At 38.9% G+C, this 21,823-nt stretch overlaps 1 protein-coding gene across 4 annotated transcripts in view; it reads right to left on the bottom strand.

Moving 5' to 3' along the window:
* MYO16 (myosin XVI) overlaps window positions 1-21,823 on the bottom strand; it is a 359,080-nt gene that overhangs the window by 293,048 nt on the left and 44,209 nt on the right. The window lies entirely within an intron of this gene.

The following is a 21,823-nucleotide window of genomic DNA, read 5'->3' as shown; positions in this document are numbered from 1 at the left end:
TACAACATAAATCTTGAAGTATAATTAGGGAAAACGTGAAAGGACAGCATAAGGAGTCCTCGAGATAGAAGGTATTTGTAATTTAGGAAAAAATTAACTTGGACAGCTGCAAAAGCTAAAGTGATAGAATAAGACTCTTCTGGGACTGTAGGACAGAACAGAGGACGGGCAGGCAATTTCAAAAATTTTAGAAATTACTCTAATACTCAGTGTCCCAAAGGGAAAAAAAAGAATTGATGTTGAAGATTTGTAAGGGGTGCTGAAGTGATAGTACTTTAAATTTGTCAACTGTGTCATTCAAAAAACCTACCAAAACAAAACCACATGTACCATATGCTGTACCACGCGCTGTAGACCAAGACCAGAATCATACCACTTCTTTTCCCAGCCTTTCTGCACTTCATTCTTACTGTAACTCAGCATTGGTTGTTAATGCATATTTCGCTTACAGTTTTTTCTTATGTAGCACAGAGAAAATGGGAGAGAAGGGGTGTAAGGTGCAGAGAACTCCACATAACTTTTATTAAATTGACTGTATGTGCACAGTGTAACAACATGCAGCTGGGTGGTCTCTGCTTCTGCACCTTCTTCAGTTTCTAATGCACATATTTACTTATTTCTTCTTTTTTTTCTTTGTCTATGTCAGCATGTAAAGAATTCATCATCCTGACCACAAAGACCAGGTGAGAGTCCAACTTGATAAGAACAATAATCAAATCAAAGGGTAAGATAGTAAGAGCTTATGACACGACATAGGATAACATGATATTGCTTGAAAATGATATGGAGAAGTCCATAAGCTCACTGAACAAGAGAGGCATGCAGGATTTACTGTACTCTGAACCAGTGAGAGATGAAGAATCTACTGCACTCTGCTTGAACATAATAGAACTACATATTCTAGCAAAGAATGGATAAGAAGTTAAGAACTCGGCAGTCGCTTTGGAAAGAAAGGGGTAATAAGAAAAATATATGAAGAAGCAAGGAAACAGAGGTATAGTAAGATGACTACTAAAGGCACTGATTTATAGATGTCCAAGCAACAGTGAGAAAGAAGTAAATCTATATGATTTTAATTACATTATCTGAGGTCAAAAAAAAAGGGCATTCAGTGAGGCAAGTTACAAACAAAGGCAGTCAGAAAGATAGTGGAAAAGAACTTCTTCCCTGTGAGCAGTGGACAGGTCACAGCTGAGATGCCAGTGATCAAGAACAGTAAAAGGGAGGATTCCCCAAACACAGGTTAAGAATAATGTGAAGAGCACTGAGGATTAATCAATAAACACAAGATGCTTGATAATCAGTTCCTTCAAACAGAAAAAAATGAAATACTCAGTTTAGATCTCTGTGTTTTGTACAAACACAAATAATAAAGGCAAAAGCCATCAAGTCAGCAAACAGCTGGTTTACACATGACCCAGTAAAGAGTAAGGCACCTTTGTACAGTTACTGCACATACCCCTAGAGCATCAATAACCATCAGCACATTTTGAGCTGAATTTTGTTAAAATTCAGATAGCTGAAACACTGTTTTCCTATTTTATAATAATGTATGCTTTTTATTTTTCATTCCCCGTGATCTGAAAACCTGTGGAACTTATCCTTAGAGTACATTCACTTTTTTCTCCAATGGCTGGTTGTTCATAACAAGAAGATTTATTGCTTTGCTCTCAAATGAACTTACTCTTTTATTAAACACTGCATTACAAAAGTAGTTATTATTTTAATTTTGTTTTCTTGAAAATACAGTAGTAGTTACCTTTAATTTCAAACAGAAAAAGACACTTGAGAAGGTAAGAAAAAGAAATGCACAAGTATAATAGGGTAAAAGACATCTATGAAAAAGAATTATCCAGCAAGGTAAATCATGTCATCCTAACCAATTTATAAGGCTTTCTTGTTTAGGTTTTTTGCTTTAATTTATAGCAGAGTTTTCCTTCAGAAAGAAAAGAAGCATTCACTACCTTGCCATCCTGGCAGAGGGCAAAACTGCACAAGAAATCATTTCCTTCACCCATTAGCCAAAACACCTTATGCTGAAATCTGCATGGATTGCTATTTCTAGGCTGTAAATTCTTAGAAGAGAAAGCCACACAAGTTGGTGTTGACTATAAACCACTCTTTGATTCTTAGACTTTGACCTCAAAACCAGCAGGGGTTCTGTCACTGCCTTCAAAGGATGCAAAGTGAAACACTTAAAAGCGAATGACCTAAGATTATTGGAAAATGACATAAATGAGCTATCTTGGAAAAAATAATTAGCAATTATGCATAGCACACCAAGACTAATTTGCTTAACATCTCCCAAATGCTCCTGTTACAGTTGGTGTTAACTGGAGACCATGCATTTATCCATTTCTCAGTGTCTTTGTCATTTCAAAACCACTTTTCCTTATCAGTACCAGCATATTTGTCATATTTGAGGACAACATAGCAGTAGGTAATGCTGATTTGACTAGAGGAATCAGTGGGATTTTTTTCACTAAATCTAAGCTCAACCTCTCACTGCCTTGGCCAAAGTCAAGAGAGGATCAGCACCTTTTACTATAAATCCTTATGGATATTCCATCTATGTAAATTAAAAATTTAGTTGGCATAGATTTATTGAGTTAGGTTCTGTATGTCTTAAGGAGAAAATAATTACATCTGCTAAAAAATATCAACATCTGCTAAACATAATTATAGTGTCTGAATGTAACACACAGAGTATTTGCTAAGGACAGTTTTGAATTAGAATGCATTCAAACCATCAGAAGCAAATTTCAAAAATGGACTTTGAACATATGAAAACAGATATAAAGGCATAGCACACATGCACACCAACAATAAGATGGAAAGTTAAATGTTTTTTCAAAAGTAAAAGTTTTTTATTGTGTGTTGCTGACTTTTTTCTCCTTTGGATTTGAATACTATACAAAATACAGAAGACGAGTTATAGACAATTTTTTAAGGTTCAATCTAAAATGCACAGCCACATTTAGAATACTTCAAAATTGGTATAGCTTAAGAGTGAGGGTCTTTCAGAGACTAACTAAGGAGATAATATAATCCATATAAAGGATGATAGAAAAATATGATTCAGTAGATACAGATTATTTCACAGTGAGCCTGGGGGGTGACAAGGCAGGTGAGAAGATTTTCTTCACTGCATTAAGGTGCTGCTGATGGGCATATGAAAGACAGCAAAGGGACACCATATCTCAGGAAGGTTGAGGAACTACAACCTGCATAAATGACATTAATATACCCCAAAGAATTATAAATCTGACTGTGACCCCTGCAGAGACAAAAAAATCAACCAACCAAAAAAAAAAACAAAAAAACAACCAAACAAAAAACTCCATCAAAAACAAAACAAAACCCCCCTGAAAGCTGGTGCAATTACATGAATGCAATCTGAGACATTAGATAAAAAAGTAGAGTCCTTAACAATGCAGCTCAGGAAATCTGCAGCAAATGAACTGGATAGAAAGAATGAGGGTTTTCAGATTTCAACTTTTTTGAGAAAATAATTAATAGCTAATTTTTATTGCTTGTTGTTTCCTCTTTTTTTTGAAACTAAAACCTATTTTGCATGTTGTATTTCTGTTTACAATTATCTGAAACTAAAAGCAAGTCCATGGTAGCTAGCCAATGTCAAATAACTCCACATTAGTCAGCACGATAATGACTTTAATACAGGAGGTACAAGATCTCTGTTTAGAGCACCTAAGCTGCCAGCATAGGCAAGCACACCACGACAAGCCACGATGGCTACCTCACATTGTTCTCACATTGTTCCTTAGAGGAGCTGCAGCCCCTGGCTCCCTGGTGATCCTCCACCTGTGAACCGAGAGCCCTGCAGCTGCCCAAGGTGCTCTCTGACATGTTGCAAACAATAACAGTGAGTGGGAAAAGACCAAGGAGTTCAAAAATGCTTTCCTTGAAACAGGTGCATGAAGGGAGCAAGGTGCACCCAGATTGTCTCAGCTATTAAACACAGAGCTCCTACTGCTCTTCTCCAACATATGAGCCAATGATAAACAGCTGGAAGCTACCACCTTCTTCATAGACCTTTTTCTTTCTCTTGATTTTCCTCACACTGCAGAGCGGAAAAGGAAATGCTTTCCTCCCCAGTTATGGCTTTTTAAAGTCCAGCTTTTAAACAACCACTGTTGGGGGTTTTAGCTGTTCTCTGATTTGAGGCAGTTTGTATTGTACTCCTCTGGCTTCTTTTCATACAATCATGTCCTGGGGAGTCGACAGTTCTTTTTTCCTCTTTTATCAGCAGGATACCAAGAAACGGTAATAGAGGAGAATGCTGGCAGCAATCAGGATGGCTATCAGAGAACTGAAGGCAAGAAAATGAGAGGGCACTCAAGGTGCACTGCTTCCAGTCCTTGTGGTGAGGATGCCCTCAGTCAGTCACAATGGAAGAGAAAGGAAAATCCACAGCTGCTCGCTCTGCCCTGCCACCAGCTGCTCCAAACACATCAAGGGTAGAGAAACCAGAGAGAAGGGTGAGCAGCTGCTGTCAGCTGTAGGGCTCTCACAAGCACATCCATCAGTCCAGCTCCAGTTGGCCACCCCTGCGACACCATCTGGGAGGGCAGCCTCAGGACTGCAATGTCAGACACAGCAGCCCCCAGGTGCTGGCTCAGCCCACACACAGGCACTCCTAACACAGCAGCAGCACAGGGAGGGCAGGCAGAGAGGTACAACTGAGGTCTGCAGGCCCATGGCTCACAGTGCAGCTCTGTGTATTGCAGACTGGTGGTATCTTATCAGTCCTTGACAATGATATTTGATGGGAATCTTGCTGAAAGACAGAGGAGCAGACTCCTGTCCCTACCAGACACCTCCTAGGGCAGTGGGAGGCTGGAACATAGAACCAGGCAAACCTGAGTGACTGCAAAAAGCCTTGGTGGATAAGGAGGGGCAGAGCTGTGCCTGACTGAAATGAGATCAGAGCTGGAGAGCACAGCAGTGCCACAGCTGAGGAGCTGCAGCAGCAGTTTCTATCCTGATTGAATTTTTTTTCTCTCTAGTGAAAATCTGGGAGAGAGACCAGATATTTGACAGCAGTAAGGTGAAGAAAATCCTGTTTTGACATGCATTAGCCTGAGACAAAGTCTTTGACTTTGCATGATATTGCCTTACATGTTAGCATTTTCTTGTCCAAGCTTCATTTTCCACTTCATTTTCACTCTTAAAGTCTTCCAGAATCCCTGACCTTGATGCCTGCACTCTGATATTTCAGTGGTTTGATGTCACTGAGTTTTTAGTTTTATTTTCATCCTAGAATCCCTCTTAGCCAAAGAAGGAGGCAGTTCCTCCCTGGTAAGGAACACAACACTTATGCTTAGCTGTTTTGGCCGCTCACTGTGTGGCTATGTACCAAGGTCATTCATGGAATATTCCTGCAGATTACAATGTTAAGTTAATAACATACTCTTCTAAAAATGAGCATCTCTACAGCACATTTCCTGTATCTCTTTGGGCCTTTTTATAAATATTCATACACATAAATTACAAGGAAACTCTTAAACAAAACCTGAGGACAGAATCTCTTGTGTAACTTGCTCAAACAGTAGGTTTGTTGTGTAGAGAGGATTTGCTGGCAAATACACACAGGCTACTGTTTGAATAGGTAATGTCATGGTCCATCTACTGCTCTTGGATGACCCAATTGTACTTATTTCCCTGTAGGAACACCACAAAGAACATCAGTGTTCATTTTTATAGAGTATGAAGTATTCAAGAAGAAAATCAGTGTGGGAGCTAGACTATATTCCTTTCAGTTTCTGTTTAGATCTACATCTGAAAGGAATAATAACCCATCAAGGAAGACAATTTAACTATGACAATACTGAAGTTTTGAAAGGCAGAAAAGACTCTCTCTGGCCTTGCAGCTTCTCTGTTGATAAATTAGGTAAGGAAACCTTAGTTTTTTTCAGATGATCTATGATTTAACTATACCTGAGAGATGAAGAACAGATGGTTCACAAATAAGATTTACATATCAAGGGTTTGCTTTGCCAAACAAATAACTGACATCAAAGTTTTACATGAAAATGGTGTTAAAATATATGGAAATTTCAAGAGGAGTACTGAAGAATTAAATCAAATTTTATGGGGATCAAATATTATCAACAGGACATTATTTTCAAGAAGCTGAAAGCAAAAAAAAATTAATAGAGAGCTACATATAGAAGACATATTGGTAATCACAGTAATTAATATATAAATCATAAGCAATGGAAAAGTGAACCAAAAAAAATTGTGATGCTGCTAATCCACTGAAAATTTCTCTCCTGTATTAGCCACATGACTGGGAAAAAAAAAAGTAGTTACCCTGAATTTAAGTGGAATTTTAAATTATTATTTTAATTATTATATGTATCTCTTACCATGAGGGGTATTTTTCATTTCATGGATATAATCTGATCCACAGGAAAAGCATACTGATCTTGAAACTTTTGGTGACATAATCTTTCTCACCCCTTCTCTGAAACTTACACATCTCTTCATGCATCTTCCACAGAATTTATGATGAAATTTTTTCTTCTATCCTTAAGGAACAACGCAAATATTTAGGGGAATTTTACTGATGTGGGGATGATACTGGGTGTTGTTCCTGTACAGTCCCTCTGCCTTGCCTGTCCACACCACTGGCACATGCTGTCGAGTGTGTGCAGCCTCCAAAGAGGAAGGGAGGATTCATTTTGTTGTCTTGCTGCCAGAGCTTCAGCTGAACTCCCAAACTGATGGGCTTTAGAGTGTGACATAGTGTTGCAACCCACCCCATCCAGATGTCCCAAGTGCCTGTTGAATTCAGAGCTCCATCAGAGAGTTTTACATCTCTGCCCTTAAGTACAGCACCACAACCTCCCCTCTGATTCTGCATGTGGCTGCTCTGGCTACACCCGGGCAAGGGAGCAGCCACCCCAGTGGCCAGCCCATCCTGTCCCTCATGTTTCACTGAAAAAGCTGTATAAAAAATCACCTGAGACATATGAACAACCACACATAAGGATGAGGCACCAGATTATTTCATCTTCAAGCCCTTTAATCTGTTTGACCATGAAGGAAGAACACACACCAATAAAAAGTTATTTACTTCTGCTTAGAGAAGACTGCTGTGAATTGAGTACAGCTTCTCCTGGTGCAGGTATGAACACTTGCAGTAATATGAGAAATGTTGTCAGTGGGAATATCTCACTCCATAATAACCTTGGCACAAACATGAAAATCATAAGCACAAGGACATGCACAAAAATATGAAAAGCATAAGCACCTATATATTTACAGAAAAAAAATCAATCAGGTTCCAATTAGCTTCAATAGTATCTTTGAATATCTGAACAACTTGAAGGGCTTTGAAGAAGCTTTAATTTTCTGAAAACACACAGGGTTTTTAAACACCCAAGTATTCTTAAGCAAAATCCCTTATATATGAAATCAAAGAAAACACCTGTAAATTGTGTAACTTGATTTTCTAGCTTTATTCTTTTTATTTTAAAATGAATTAAAAAATCATTTCCTATTTCAAAAGTCACTTTATGAGTCCAACATATGATCTGTTCCTATAAAATATACAAACAGCTTTGTCAGTGGATTACCACTTTTACTTATTAGCCACAAATCTAAAATATTAGGTATGTTTTACCCATTGCTGTAAAAATTAAAATATTTTATAACATGAAGTTCAGATTATTTGCTATATTCCATTTTGTACAGAAAGCACCAGGCGTGAGTCCAGCTTGGAGCAACACTGCTTCAGTTTATTTGACACTTTCAGCTCTGCCCTTCAAGGGTCCTCAGCCTGCTTTGTATGTTCTTAAACATAAGAGCTGAAGCTACCTCCTTCCAGAAACAACACACTTTCATTCAGCATCCCCTGCTTAGCTCCCTTCAATTCACAAAGACTGGGAGAAAAACACAAACCACCATAAAAACCAGTACATTTGCATTTTATTTCTTTTCACCTCATGTCTGACATTGCCAATATATTTAAACCTGCATGAATTAATTTTCTTTCATTAATTTTTGCTTTCCTTATTGTTGTTTACAGCGTTGACGAAGAATGTTTTATCTGATGGGATAGAAGTCATTACCACATGAACAAAGGAAACGTTCATAATCTGAAGGACAAGGCAATGATATCAGAGAGAGACTTTTCTACCTGACTAGGAGATTATTAGCAACCCTTGATAAGAGTCATGAATGGTGCTCAGAGAGCATAAGGAGAGATCATAAGGAAAGAAAGATGTACAAAATTCTGAGAATAAAGGAGAAAAAGGCCTGTGGGTGAAAACTTGTTTTCAATACACTTCATCAGAACTGGGATCAGGCCATTAAAGAGAAAGAGATGTGTCTGCAAGGACTAGAAAATACCTTCACAAAAGAAAAGGCTTTTGAGTAATCCTGTCTGTAGTGGGTCTGTGTATTGGGAAAAATTTTCTACCTCAGAGCATTAAATTCAGAATTTTTAGGATGCCATTTTTATAAACATGAAGGAGTTGTTTTTAGCTTGTTCTCTGTAAGATTATCTTATTAGAATATGCAATAACAGCAATAATTTTAAAGAAAAGTTCATATACTGAAAGTACTTGGGCAATTATTTCATTTGGAGTATATTACCTTGGAAAGCATGCCTAGAATTGCTATGTATAGTAGACTGGAGTCAGGATAATATTAAATCCAATAAGTCATAGCAGCAAACATAAGGCAAGAATGCTAACATGTACTGCTGAGGGGATTAGGTACAGCCTGTATTACACAAAAAATCTTGAGAAGTTGTTTTACAGATCAAATTAACCCTCACAATTTGATCTTATAAAAACAGTTTCCTATTTATCTGCTTGTTTTTTTAAATCAAAATCTTTTTACAGCCAAAGACTACAATGGAATGTATATTCAAGAATGGCCTTATTGTGTTCAGTCTCTAGTGTGAAATTCCCACAGATATAATGAGAGATCTGGGCTTGTGAGGGGAGCAAGGTCAGGCTGTGTAATCAGAAGGACAGAGATATCACCAGGACACCAGCTGTGTAGTGTACATATTATATTAGATAATTGGTCTTCAAGTGAAAACATTTAACTTTTTGGTAAAACAAACAGCAACTCCTACAACATAACCTTGTGGCTTATTGAATTTTTAAATAGACATTTTGTTTTAAAACATAATTACTAAATGTCTGCATCAGTGTCAAGTAAAGCGTCATGAAAATGTTTCCACTGACTAGTGGGTGTTAGATCCAGTGCAAGGTTTCTCAAATGTCTTACTGAAGACAGTTCCACTCCTAATATGCTATGCAAGCCTAGCAAGCACAGATACTGTCATTAGGGATATGGGATAAAATTAAAATGTCATAGGGATAAAATTAAAAGCTATGTTAAGATCAGGGTGCTGAGATCTAACACAGGACTAAAGGGTTTTGGGAAAGACACAACTTGGATTGGGAAACTGGTATCTAAGTAGGTAGACAAAAGGTTCCTGAGATGGAGAACCCACTCTTGGTCTGAGACAATAGAGATCCATGGGGTTAGATGTACAATTTGCTCTCCAGATCTGCACAGGACACAACCTTCACGCTTCATGGAACAGATTATGTGTATCCACAGCAGTTACACTCTTCCACTTGGTATCCTTGGTACAGGCGACAGCCACCTGAAACACATTGCAAAATCACCTTTCCAGACCATGTGAGTCTCTGCAAATGACACCTAAATTGTTTTACACCCAGGATGCAAGACAGGGTGATGAGTTTGGTTACTGACTTGGTTGCTGTCTGGATGTCATCTTGCAGTGGCATTTAGTACTGTTTTCCTCAAGTCCTTTACTGTTACATTTCCTGACCAGTAACTGTCTCAGTGAGGGAGATAAAAATTATTGTGTTAAATGATAGAAAATGTGTTCCCAAAGGTATTGTAATCTCAAAAGGAAGAACAAAGTCTTCATTTTATCAAGAAAATGAAAATGTGTGCCCTGGACTCCGTGGTGATTGGTGATGGTAGCTGTGACAAATGTATTTTGCCTTCTGGTACCTGCCCTAAGCCATAGCCTTTCTTCAGTTCTGGGATCCTGTGCACCAGGCAAACCTGGCAAATGAAATAGCACTAGCAGAGTCTGGAAGAGGAAATCCATTCCTAGGACAGAGGGAGACTGATGCTGCTAAAATCTGAAATACAAGTACCACAAGAAGGAAAATGGAACAGAGACTAGGAGTGTGCTTTTGCTCTTCAAAGCCTGAGACTTGCCAAATCAGTAAGAGCTGCTGCACTAGGTTTAAGTATTTCTGGATGGGTGCTCTGAAGGTTACTTCACCAAGACCACCCAAAACTGTCTTAGCACAGTGAAGCTGTTGGCAGGTGGGCTCAGAGAAGGATGTTCTCCTGAGCTCAAGGGCAACAAAGATATGAATAGAAACAGCACAGAGGGAATTTACAGCATTTGGTCAGTTTTCCAAGGCACATGTCACATGCTTTTCTTTATGTCTGACAGGAAAATCTGCAGCAGAAGCTCTTCCATGCTACTATGCTGCTCAGAAAATTGTAATTAAAAATAAATCCAAGAGGAATATGCTCAGTTACAGTTAAAGAAGTACTGCAGAGATTTTAGGATGCCCACAAGCAAACCATTGAAAAAACCTAAAAATACATATAACAAAGTAAAACAGTAATGTCCATCTGCCCAATTAGAAAGAAATTTAAGAAATTTATAAACTAATTTATGAGACTGTACATTCAAAACTTTGCTGTCTATGTTGGCAAGAAAGTGATTCTTGATCCTGGTAAGACTTGTATGTGGTCTAAAAGACAGCAAGAAATTATTTAAAGGGAATATAAAAATCAAGACAGAAACAATGTCTATATAAATAGACATTCTCTATAAATACGCTAAAAAAAAAAATACCCAGAATCCTGATTCCTCATTACAAAGTATACATTAAGATTAAGAAGGAAGTAAGAATGGATTGAAATATAGCTGCCAAAACAAATTCTAATTATAATGTCTTAATGCTAATCTCTCGGGCATAGCAAGGACTTGCTCCCAGAAACAAATTTTCATTGTGAAATATTGATCTTTCTGGAATTTGTTTAAAACATGTTACCAATCACGATTTTTTTTGCAGCAGCACAAGTTTTAGTTAAATGTCAGTTAGGTGGTTTTTCCCCCCTGCCAATCAACAAAATCTATTTCCAACATCCATTCTAGCAACCATCACAGTACCACTAAGCATCAGATATGGTTTGCTTTTGGGCTAGAAGCCACCTCTATAAAGACAATTTCACAAAAGGAAAATATCAGTCCCTGGCACTCTCATATTCGGGCCAACCCCAAAGTTACTGGACTTCTGTATCACCTTTAAAACTTCATTAGCACTCATGAAAACAAACAAAAAAACCCAAGTCTATGGCTTTCCTGAAATTCATGTCTTGGAGACTGTTTATACAGCTAGAGGTCTGACCTCTAACTTCAAGTAGAAGTAGTGCTAAGTCTTAGAAAAAAAAGGTGTGTCCCTGTGTGTAACACTATAAATACATAAAAGTGGAGGGGAAAAGTAGATATGAAAGTTAAATTAAGAAAACTGAGGGCTAGTTTTGTATGAAAATTTAAGGTAGCATAACAAAGAAGCCTCACCAGGAAAGATCACTATATTGACGTCAGACAGGCACATCTGTACAGACAGCAACAGACCCAGAGATTACTTTCTGCCTAATTTCCAGATTGTTCAAAAGTGAGCTTTTGAAACTGGCCTTCCCCTATTGAGAACTGCAGCTGATGGTCATTTAGGTATCCATTTTAGGAACAGGATAAAAAGGAGTCTAGTAGGGTTTGGGTACAATGCAAATTCAAAAAAACCAGAAAATTTTGCGGAAACTTTCATGTATAAAGGAACCTCTTTTTTGGAAAGGATTTCAAGTCCCAAAATAGATTTCCTGGTCAAAACACAACACAACACCAGAACAGACAACGGGGAATGATCAATATATGACTTGGCTGCAAGAGGGGCAAGTCCTATCAAAAGCCTGCCAGGTTTCCTGCCAGTTTGGCTGGTGACCTGAAAGGGAACAAAGCCTGCAGTGTCTCCAGGCAGTCCTGCCATCTGGACTGCCTCCACATCATGAATCCTGAGGTCTCTAGTGACTGCAGTTCCAGGAAGGCCCTCCCACAGAGGCATCTTGCAGGTCACTGTTTCAAGAATTCCCTGTGCTGGATGTCCTGGCTCCCAAGACTGACTCCCACTAGACATGACAATGAGCAAGAGGCCTGGGAGAATAAGAAGACAAGGGCTGAGCCAAGAAACTTAGTCTTGGGCTTGAAGCTTCCTACAGAAACTGAACAAATGATCTTATTCCTAAGTAATTTTATCCCCTCTGTGGAAGGCTTGCTTCTGAAAGGTGTCCTTTTTTTAGAAGAATTTTGTGGAAAATAAAAGTTCCAATGGATTAGTAAACCTCATCCAAACTAAATATTGTATTAAACATCCATACTGTATCCCTAACAGCATCACTGAATCACAGAATATGCTGAGTTGGAAGGGATCCTCAAGGATCATCAAGTCAAAATCCTGGCTCTGTACAGCCACATCCTGGCACTGTACAGCCACATCCTCAAGAATCACATCCTGTGCCTGAGAGCATTGTCAAAACACTTTTTGAACTCCATCAGGCTTGGTGCTGTGACCACTTCCCTGGGGAAACGGTTCCAGTGTCCAGTCACCTGCTGGGTGAAGACCCTTTTTCTAATATCCAACCTAAATCCCCCTTGACACAACTGCAAGGCATTCCCTTGCGTCCTGTCAATGATGACCACAGAGAAGAGATCAGTGTCTGCCCCTGCACTTTTCCTTAGGAGAAAGCTGTAACTGCAATGAGGTCTCCCCTCAGCTTTCTCCAGGCTGAACAGACCAAGTGACCTCAGCTGCTCCTCACACAGCTTCCCCTCAAGGCCCTTCACCATCCTTGTTACCCTTCTTTGGACACTCTCCAACAGTTCAATGCCTTTTTTATATTGTAGCACCCAAAATTGCCCCCAGCACTCGAGGTGAGGCTGCCCCAGCCCAGAGCAGAGCAGGACAATCCCCTCCCTTGCCCAGCTGGCCATGCTGTGCCTGATGCCCCCAGGACAGGGTTGGCCCTCCTGGCTGCCAGGGCACTGCTGACCCATGTTCAACTTGCCATGGACCAGGACCCCCAGGTCCCTTTCTGCAGCCACTGCTTTCCACCAGTGAAAAATTTCCATTGTGAAAAAGATGGAAGATCATGACAGAGTAGCAAAGAAATTCTATTTGTGTGAATAATACTTTTATTCTTCGTTCAATGGAACAAGAGGAGATTATGCCAAAACCAATATACAAAAACAATTTAGAAAATTGTCTGACAATCAGATTCTTCCTTTTTACTACAATTCACTACAGCCTACCACTACCACCCCTCTCCCATTTAGGGTACACACATCACAGTCAAAGGTTCTTTTCCCAGGAAAAAGATCCTTTTCTGTAGGATGGCTGCAAAATGGACATATCTTCACTGTAATGTGGCTTGGGTTTCTCTCCTTTTCAAAATCTAGTGATCTAAAGTATTCCAAGCCCAGTTTTTTAGCATTCATGTCTATCAAGGAAATAAAAAACTTTGGTAGTCCCTTTGTGCTCTTAGAAATTTTCTCTGGCCTGCTGATTTTCCTACTCTCACTCATTACCTGACCAAGACAATGAATATGTGAATCCCTATGGCATTTTCTTACACAAAACATTCAAGTCTGTTCAAACTAGAAGATGACATGCTTATTTTCAGATTTATATCACTTTCAGACTCAAGTGAAATCACACATTCAAATGAAAATCACTGCAAAATCAGAGACAGGGTTTAATTGAAACTTGGGAGCATGTTCATATCCCTTCTGCAAGCTGCCTGAGGCCTTTTTTTCACACTGTATCCCATCAGATGCTTAAGTTTGCAGTCTGTTTGCACACCCATTAAAATTTTATTTTTGGCTGGTAATGATGTCCCCACATACATGGGCGTCCAAAAGTATGTTCAAGGTTATGAAAAGATCCTCCTGCTTTCAGTGAAAGAATATTCAGAAAGAGCAAACAAAAAGTAGCAAAAGAACGAGAAAAATATACTCCAGCACCACAAAAGTTGATTATTATTAAACACTGGTAATCATATCCATTTCAAATGGGGCCTCAAGAAGTGATCAGAGCCACAGTGTATGGAAGACTTCAAGCATGGATGGGAGAGCAGACTTTTACCCAGATGTGTTGGGTGTCCAAAGACATGATAGTGTCCTAGATATAACCATGTCTAAAGGGCAAAAACAGTGAAACTGAACATAAAAATCTTAAACCACAGCAGAGTAGCTGCTTCCCACTGCTACATGCCCAAAAGCAAATCAACTTTGGGCCTCTGCCTGTTTCTAAAATATTAACCTGCATTTTTCACTCCTTCAGCCGACAGACACCAAGTGTTAACTACTGCACAGCTATGAGGGTTTAGCACGTGGGATCCTCTGAGCTGACATGGTCATTGCCCCTTTTTAGCTCATTTTCTTTGCCAGGACCTGCTGCCAACCTTCCAGAAGCCGGCTGTTTCATCCCTGCTATACAGCCAGTTGCCAAACAGCTGCCATGGCAAACAACATTCGAAACTCTACTGCTAGTGAGTTAACTATTCAAGTATTTTTAAAATGTGGGAGGGGTGATTTAAAACTATACACAATGCAGAACCACACACACTTATGTTTGCACTGGAATTATCAGGCTGCAGAGACACTTGACGGAACGTTAGGTCAGCAGCTATAACAAGGCATGTCATTTGCTTTGCTGATTTTAATTCTCATGCAGTGATAGATATTCCTTGTCAGATGGCTTACTAGCTATTTTCCATCTTGTGTATGGTAAATTGCAATGTAAGTTTCAATCCACATTAATTCTATACCACAGTTAATGACAAATGAGTTAATCATGATGAAATCTTTACAGAGGTTCCTTTGGGTTACCTACTTAAGCTACTGTCAGCATTACACAGTCATCACACACAAATTAAAGGATCATTATGGCATATATTGAATATTTGTATTCACAGCAGGTAAATTCTGTTCAAAACATCTAGGATGCTGAGAAACAGTATCCTTGATCCCCCTCTCCAAAACAGCACCAGTGTTGGATCGGTGGGAGAAATGCGGCACGCAATATGAGTGATCAGCAAGTCTCGAACTTTATTGATAGTCACACATATTTATATTGGTGTTAATGAAGCTCATGCATATTGCAAATAAGAGCTCATTATTGGTTAGTTACTTATCGGCCAACTATGCCTACTTCTGCATTCTTGTGGTTATTCTGTTGAAACTATTCTTCATATTTTTGGCAAAAGATTCTCTTCCTTATCCTGTTGGTGCACCAAGGGCACAATGTCCTTGCCTTAAATGGACAGTGACTGCTGACTCCTAGACTTGTCTCCTTCTTGCTTAACCAGCGGTATTATGTCGACGTGACCTTTCTCAGCTAGCCAACTGTCCACAAAGCTCTCCACACACCAGCAGGAGAAAACCCAGTGGTATTACCACCTTAAAATATTCCTAGAATGACCTGCTTTATATTTACTTCTAGAGTGCTCTTGAGACTGCTTCCTATTTCACATTAGTGCCTAGTAATAATATGATCACTTGGTACCCAGTAATCACATCACTCTTACACTGCCACTCTTACAAATCCCCAATTCCCCAGTGCAGAAGACATTATATCCTGTACTGCAACACCCCCAAAAAAGACTGTGAGTTGTTTCTTTTCACTATCATCACCTCCAACTCTATCCTGACACACTGAGCAACTGGATGCTGCAGGAAACACAAAGCCTGTTCTTTCTTCTGCCAAGTGTCCTCTGCAAGGTGTTGTTAACTAGAGGTGGACTGAAACTCTTTCATGACATGCTAAATAGTATCCTTAAGTGCAATTCCTAGGAGGCAGGTTACATATACAGAGGACTGCCCTCAAGGACCTCAGGCAACACTCCTTACAGCAGCACAGAAATAAACACTAAAATCCTCACTTCTTGGGGAAAAGTTGTTCAATTATCTCAATCCTTGGGGGCCATGGTATAATGTAACTGTATACTTCAATTCACTTCCCTGAATACTTCTAACTTCACCTAGTCCAGATTTGTGCAAAGAAACAGGTAGGGTGTAAATGTCAAGACTTGGCTTTCTGTTCAGCTGGACCAAGCAGAAACCATGACAGTGGTACAAATCAGGGGAGGGAAGAATTGGGATCATATCCATACCTAACCAATTCTGAATTCCACAAAAGAAATACCCAGATGCATGTTCAGGCCTCTCAGGGCTCATATTTTTTATGACTCATTGAAATGCTTTGTATCTGACTACATATAGAGGCCAGGGCCTTTAACTCCCTGCAACATTAGCAGCTGCTTTGGCACCTCCTCCAGCATCACTGCTCTCCGCTTGCCCAGAAGCCAACCTTGCCCCACTCACACTCCTCCAAGGCTCACTCACAAAGCTGGTGCCCAGCACCCCTGGGACAGCACTGGGCAGCCCGGTGCTTGCCTCCTTCCCTTGACTGATACAGCACCAGCTCCTGCACTCCTGATGACTGACTGCCACTCCCAAGGGTCTGAAAGGTTATTTTGGAAATGAAGAAGAAAAATCCCCACATTGCTTCAAAGTATAGCAATCATTTAACCCTACTAAATCTTCCTGTGTCACAGACTGCAAACAGCAACAGTGAAGGGTAAGACTAGAAAAGCAGAAAAGGTGAGGAACAAAAAATAAAAAACAGTGCCCTTTTTTTTTTTTTTTTATCTTGCTTTGGGATACCCTCCAAATTAACAAAATTTTCTCTGGATAAGATCAAATATTAACAGGAAGGCCATACTGAATTAACAGCTTATGATTGAGGTGTTTGCAGAAGTACTTGGCAGGAAGGAAACACAGCAGCTAAGAAACCAAGGTGAGTGATTTCCCCTTAAATACAACTTGAGCAACAAGGTATGACTCTACAATCAGAATGGAGTTGTTTGAGAATGGCACACTTCAATATTTCTCCCTTATAAAACAAATATTCATGCATTAAAAATATATTATGCTCTTGTATGTGTTTGTGGGTATTTTATTGAGTTTGTTTGTTTCTTTTTGATACAGTGTTGAAGCACTGGTATGAGCCTACTATGAACATCACAGCACTCTGAAAAAAAATATTGGATTAGAAGTGACCTGCTTACTGTGTTCTGGGTGAGTAGATTTAAACAGAAGACAAATATTCCCATTGGGAACTACTTTCCTGGCTTAGCTTGAAAGAAAGAGTCCAATGCCTGAATCTTGTTAAAAAAAAAATAGACCAAAGTCAAGAGTACTCAAAAGAAAAGAGAATTTAAAAATAAAACAAAACAAAGACACCCAGCATGACCCATGGACTGCCCCAGTGACAGTTTCATGGCATTCTACTGTCACACTGTGACATACAGTTCTAACACTTTTCATTAACAAGAAGATACTATTTTTTTTTTTCAATTGTGCCAAAAGAAGAAGAGAAAGAAGTTTTGGCTTTGAAAACATGGTTGTGAGTCCCAGACTGAGCTATAGCATGAAGAACACTGCTAATACAGTGTATTATACCTGCATTAGAAGTCTACTAAAAAAAACAAACCAAAACAGGAGATGAACTAACTCTTTAAGGTGACTGAAATACACACGTAATCACATTTCCTTTGAGAGGTGCCATCACAGGAAGATAAAGTAATAGAACAGGTAAGAGATCCTTGATTTGGAAAAAAAATAACCCAAAAACCTAAATCTTTTCCCTCATTAAAAACAGTCTTGCAGAAATAGTCTTACTTCAAAGCTCTTTCTGTTTACACAGTAGTAAAACTTGCATGTACTGTATTACTGGTCCACAGTTTTACAACCACAAAAAATATTCTTTTGGGAGCTTAAAAATCCAGTTACATACAAAATTACTCATCTAGATGTGGATTTATTAAATAACAATGAACATCAAAAGTGAATGTAACAAAACAAGCTTTTCAGCTTGCTATCTAAAACAAAGAAAATGGAGGAAATTATTTGCCAAAAATGTGACAAATGTCCTTTTTCTCTTCTATTTTTCTACAAGTATTATTAACATAGAAAGTAAACACAAAGTCTTAAAATATGCCAAACAACATCCATGTAAGATAACTTTGCATTGTGTAGGACTTCTAAGACAAAACTCCAGCATAAGGCTGTCAGAATAATAGCTCCAAAGGGCCCATTTACATTTTCCTAGCAGCTAATGAATTGCCATGGAAAATGGCAGCAGGCAAGCTTATGGGAAGCATCTTTAAATCTGTTTTTCCTCTTTCAAAACTATGAGCCCAAGTGCTTTGCTTGGGAGTGAAACACTCCCTGTTGGCTTCTTACAAAGACTGAAAGAATCCTAGTGTACCTTTGGAAGAAAAAATCATGGAAGTAGCATTCATTTGTCACACACATAGGGAAAATGAAAGGAAGAAAAGGACATGGACAGTTTAACCTGCATTTTATAATGTTTACTACAGGTGCTTAAAAGAAAACTATATTCAATAGGAAAGAGTATTGACTATAATTTTTTACATGCCAATGGTTACTCTAAGACAGTAAACCTGATAGAATTGATGCAGTGCCTAGATTACAGCTGAATTGTACTCAAAAGCCTCTGTACTAGACAATAATGTATCCTAATTAGCTCTAATAAAAGCCACTTTAAAGGCACAGCTCTTCATAGCCCTCTTTTGACCTCCAAGCAAACAGAGGAGAATATGAATACTGGAAACAAATTAATTATATGAAACTTTGATTGTTTTCAATCCAAATAGTATAAATCAGTTTTGTCTTAATAGGGAAAACAGAAACTGACCTTTCATAGTAGGAAAATGGGGTATAAAATAAAGACTGACTGCTTTTTGGATGCTGACATGAGGTCTGGGTCTCAAGTTTACTTAGTCCAGGACATCTCAATAAGATGATTGCAAAACTGTAATAGTGAAAGCTAAATATCATTAAACAAATGAAACACAGTTGATTAAGCCTTTAACCAGCCAGAAGAACTTGGGACACATGAGTGTTAGTGACAAAAGAAAGCTTATGTAAAGTTGATGACCTGGGATTTGACCTAGCCCGATTAGTAAGGAAACAGCACAGCACTTTTACAGGGAAAATAAAAAGAAATTTGGAGGGAGTGACTTAAAAATCTTCCTTCCTGAGAGTTTCCACTGTAACTTAACAGTACACAGTGTAACTCACTCCTCGCTCTCCTCCCTCCCTCCCCCCACATTAGCTTCTATTGTTCAATCATCCAAAACTCCCAAGAAAAACTTTCTCACAACAGCTCCAGAGAAGGAATCCAACAAATGAACAAGGGTTTTACTGTCTGTGCTTCTCCTCCACAGTCACCCCTTCCTTTCTTAATCACAGGCAACTTTGACAAGATTCAAGTATTAAGGAACGATTAAATTATCAAAGCAAATAAACTATGTCAGAACTGCAGAATATCAAAGCATGTCATGGCACTTGGGTCTGGGCAGGCACCTCTGCTACATCATTACTATGCAATGGGATAAAACCTGAGTGTACAATAATCCTTGCCCTCAGGAATAAACTCAAGGCCATTGCCTGCATGGGAATGACAGTGTATTTTGGCCAGGTCACTAAACAAAAAAATTAAGAGAGCAGAACTGTAGACATATTACAACACAAGAGTATTCACTTAAGTACATCAACAGCTTGACAAGCCATGCCTCGTTTCACCTTTGTTCCTTTCCACCCAATCTTTCCTCACAGCCAAAGTGCTTGTGAGGACAGCTATATCCAAAGATATGTAGGAGCACCCAGGTGAAACAAAGTTAGAGAGCACTGAGACAAAAAGATGACTTAATGCCATCTCACTGCTGTTTCAATCCCAGTTTTGCAATTACAGAGAGCATCATTTTGATCATATGGTCATAACACCTGGGATTCCAAGCCAGAGACATCTTTTATTTTTTCCCTTTTCTGTTTTTCACATAAAACCCTATCAAGTTTCTAGGGACTGCAGTATCAATTTCTAATGGCACAGGCATCTTTCTTTTCAGCTGTCAAAAAAAAAAAAGTATTCTGCTGAGAATTTGTGCTTCACTGCTTCCATTCTGTTATTTAACAATGATAAATAAGGATCAACATTTGACTCCGCAGTCTGACTGAGACCTTTATTATTGTCAAGCTGTTTTTCACTGATCAATTCTCCTGTAAAAGAATCCAAAGTGGCACAAGTACACCTGAGGTCCAAATTGATTCATGTCCCATCTTCAGCCACATTTCAGTGGACAGGAATTTAAGCAGTTTATAAAAATTACATACATTTTATTTTCCACTGACAATTTTATAGAAAACTACTTTGCTCCAAGGCTGGTATTTGCCTTACATCCAAAAAGCATGTACTTCTGGAGGAAAGATTATACACTTAAAATTTTGAGCAAAAGACTTCTCTCAAGACCAGCATAAAAAGTAAGTTTGAACATTTTTACACTCCTATACATTTAAATGCATCCTCTTAGATCAGTTCCTCTGGATAATATCTTAGAAATTGCCACCTCAATGTTTCTAAAGGAGATCCTATTTGTTTGAAAGCTCCCCTTTAAATTAACTTCAGGACTGGGAGTGTATTTTCTGCAGTGCTTGCTTTTTCAGGAAACATCATCTGAAGGTCTAACTCTATTAATTGAAGTTCCTGTTTTGCCTGAGACTAAACTGGCCATCCTTGTTTTATTCATCAGGACTCATTCCCAGAAGCCTGCTTTAGCCAGCATCTGAATTACAGACTACCAGCAACGTGCAGCACAAGCGTAACAGAGTTCCAACTAGACTTGGACTCTCTAAACTTTAAATACCCTAATTCCTTCAAAGTGCTGCAAACCCTTTGAATGACTTCAGGCAAGTCATTTCACTGCACCTTAGTCATCTTCCACAAAATTGAAGAGCTTACACAAGCTTCTACATAGGAGTTACACATGCAGCAGAAGCTCAGAGTTAAGTGCTCTGGAGGCAGTCTCAGGGATTATTTTAATAATGCTTCTGAGAAAATTCTATTGAAGAACAACTTCAGTGAATAATTTTCATCAAAAATTTGTATTCTGAACAACCCACACAAGACAAAGTATGCTCTGACAAATGAGAAGAATCATTATCCCCCACCCTCTCATAATTAACCTTACTTCTTTTGGGGAAACTCAGGTTTCCCCAAAACACTGTCACTGTATTGATCTATTTAGCCCATTTAACTCCAGCTGGGGCCATTAGTCTAAGAAAAAAACAAAAATATTGCAGGCACTCATTCTTTACCTGATACTTACCTTATCTCCAGCTGTTTTCAAAGCATTTCCTGGACCTTATATGATCTCTCTTACTGCTGCTGAGTAACCTCTAGAGATTCCTCCTCAGAGCACTTGATCTGCCTCCCTTTAAAGTCATGCAATTCAAAGGTGGGAGGGATATACGCCTCTTGCCTCCTCCCCTCAAAAAAAAAAGTTATTTCAAACACATTGTGCTAGCACATGTCCTGCCTCAGCAGACTGTTTTGAGTTTTTCCACTTAATTGCCAATATCTTTATGCTCCTGACCATAGTGCACTAGAGAGAAGAATAAAGCCCCAAGTATTCAGTGCTGGACCCAAAACTCCAAAACCTCCTGAACAAAAGATAATAACACCATTCTTAAAACCATGGTAAGTCATTAGAAACACTTCACTACTACTGTGACAGAAAACTTGGCATAGTGTTAAAGTACAATGAACAAAGCAACAGAAACACTCCCACAGTATTAAAC

The sequence above is a fragment of the Agelaius tricolor genome, unplaced genomic scaffold (assembly GCF_023055355.1).
Source record: "Agelaius tricolor isolate 1412-34295 unplaced genomic scaffold, bAgeTri1.0.p SCAF_7, whole genome shotgun sequence".
Taxonomy (NCBI): Eukaryota; Metazoa; Chordata; class Aves; order Passeriformes; family Icteridae; genus Agelaius; species Agelaius tricolor.
This window is presented reverse-complemented; position numbering and strand designations above follow the sequence as displayed.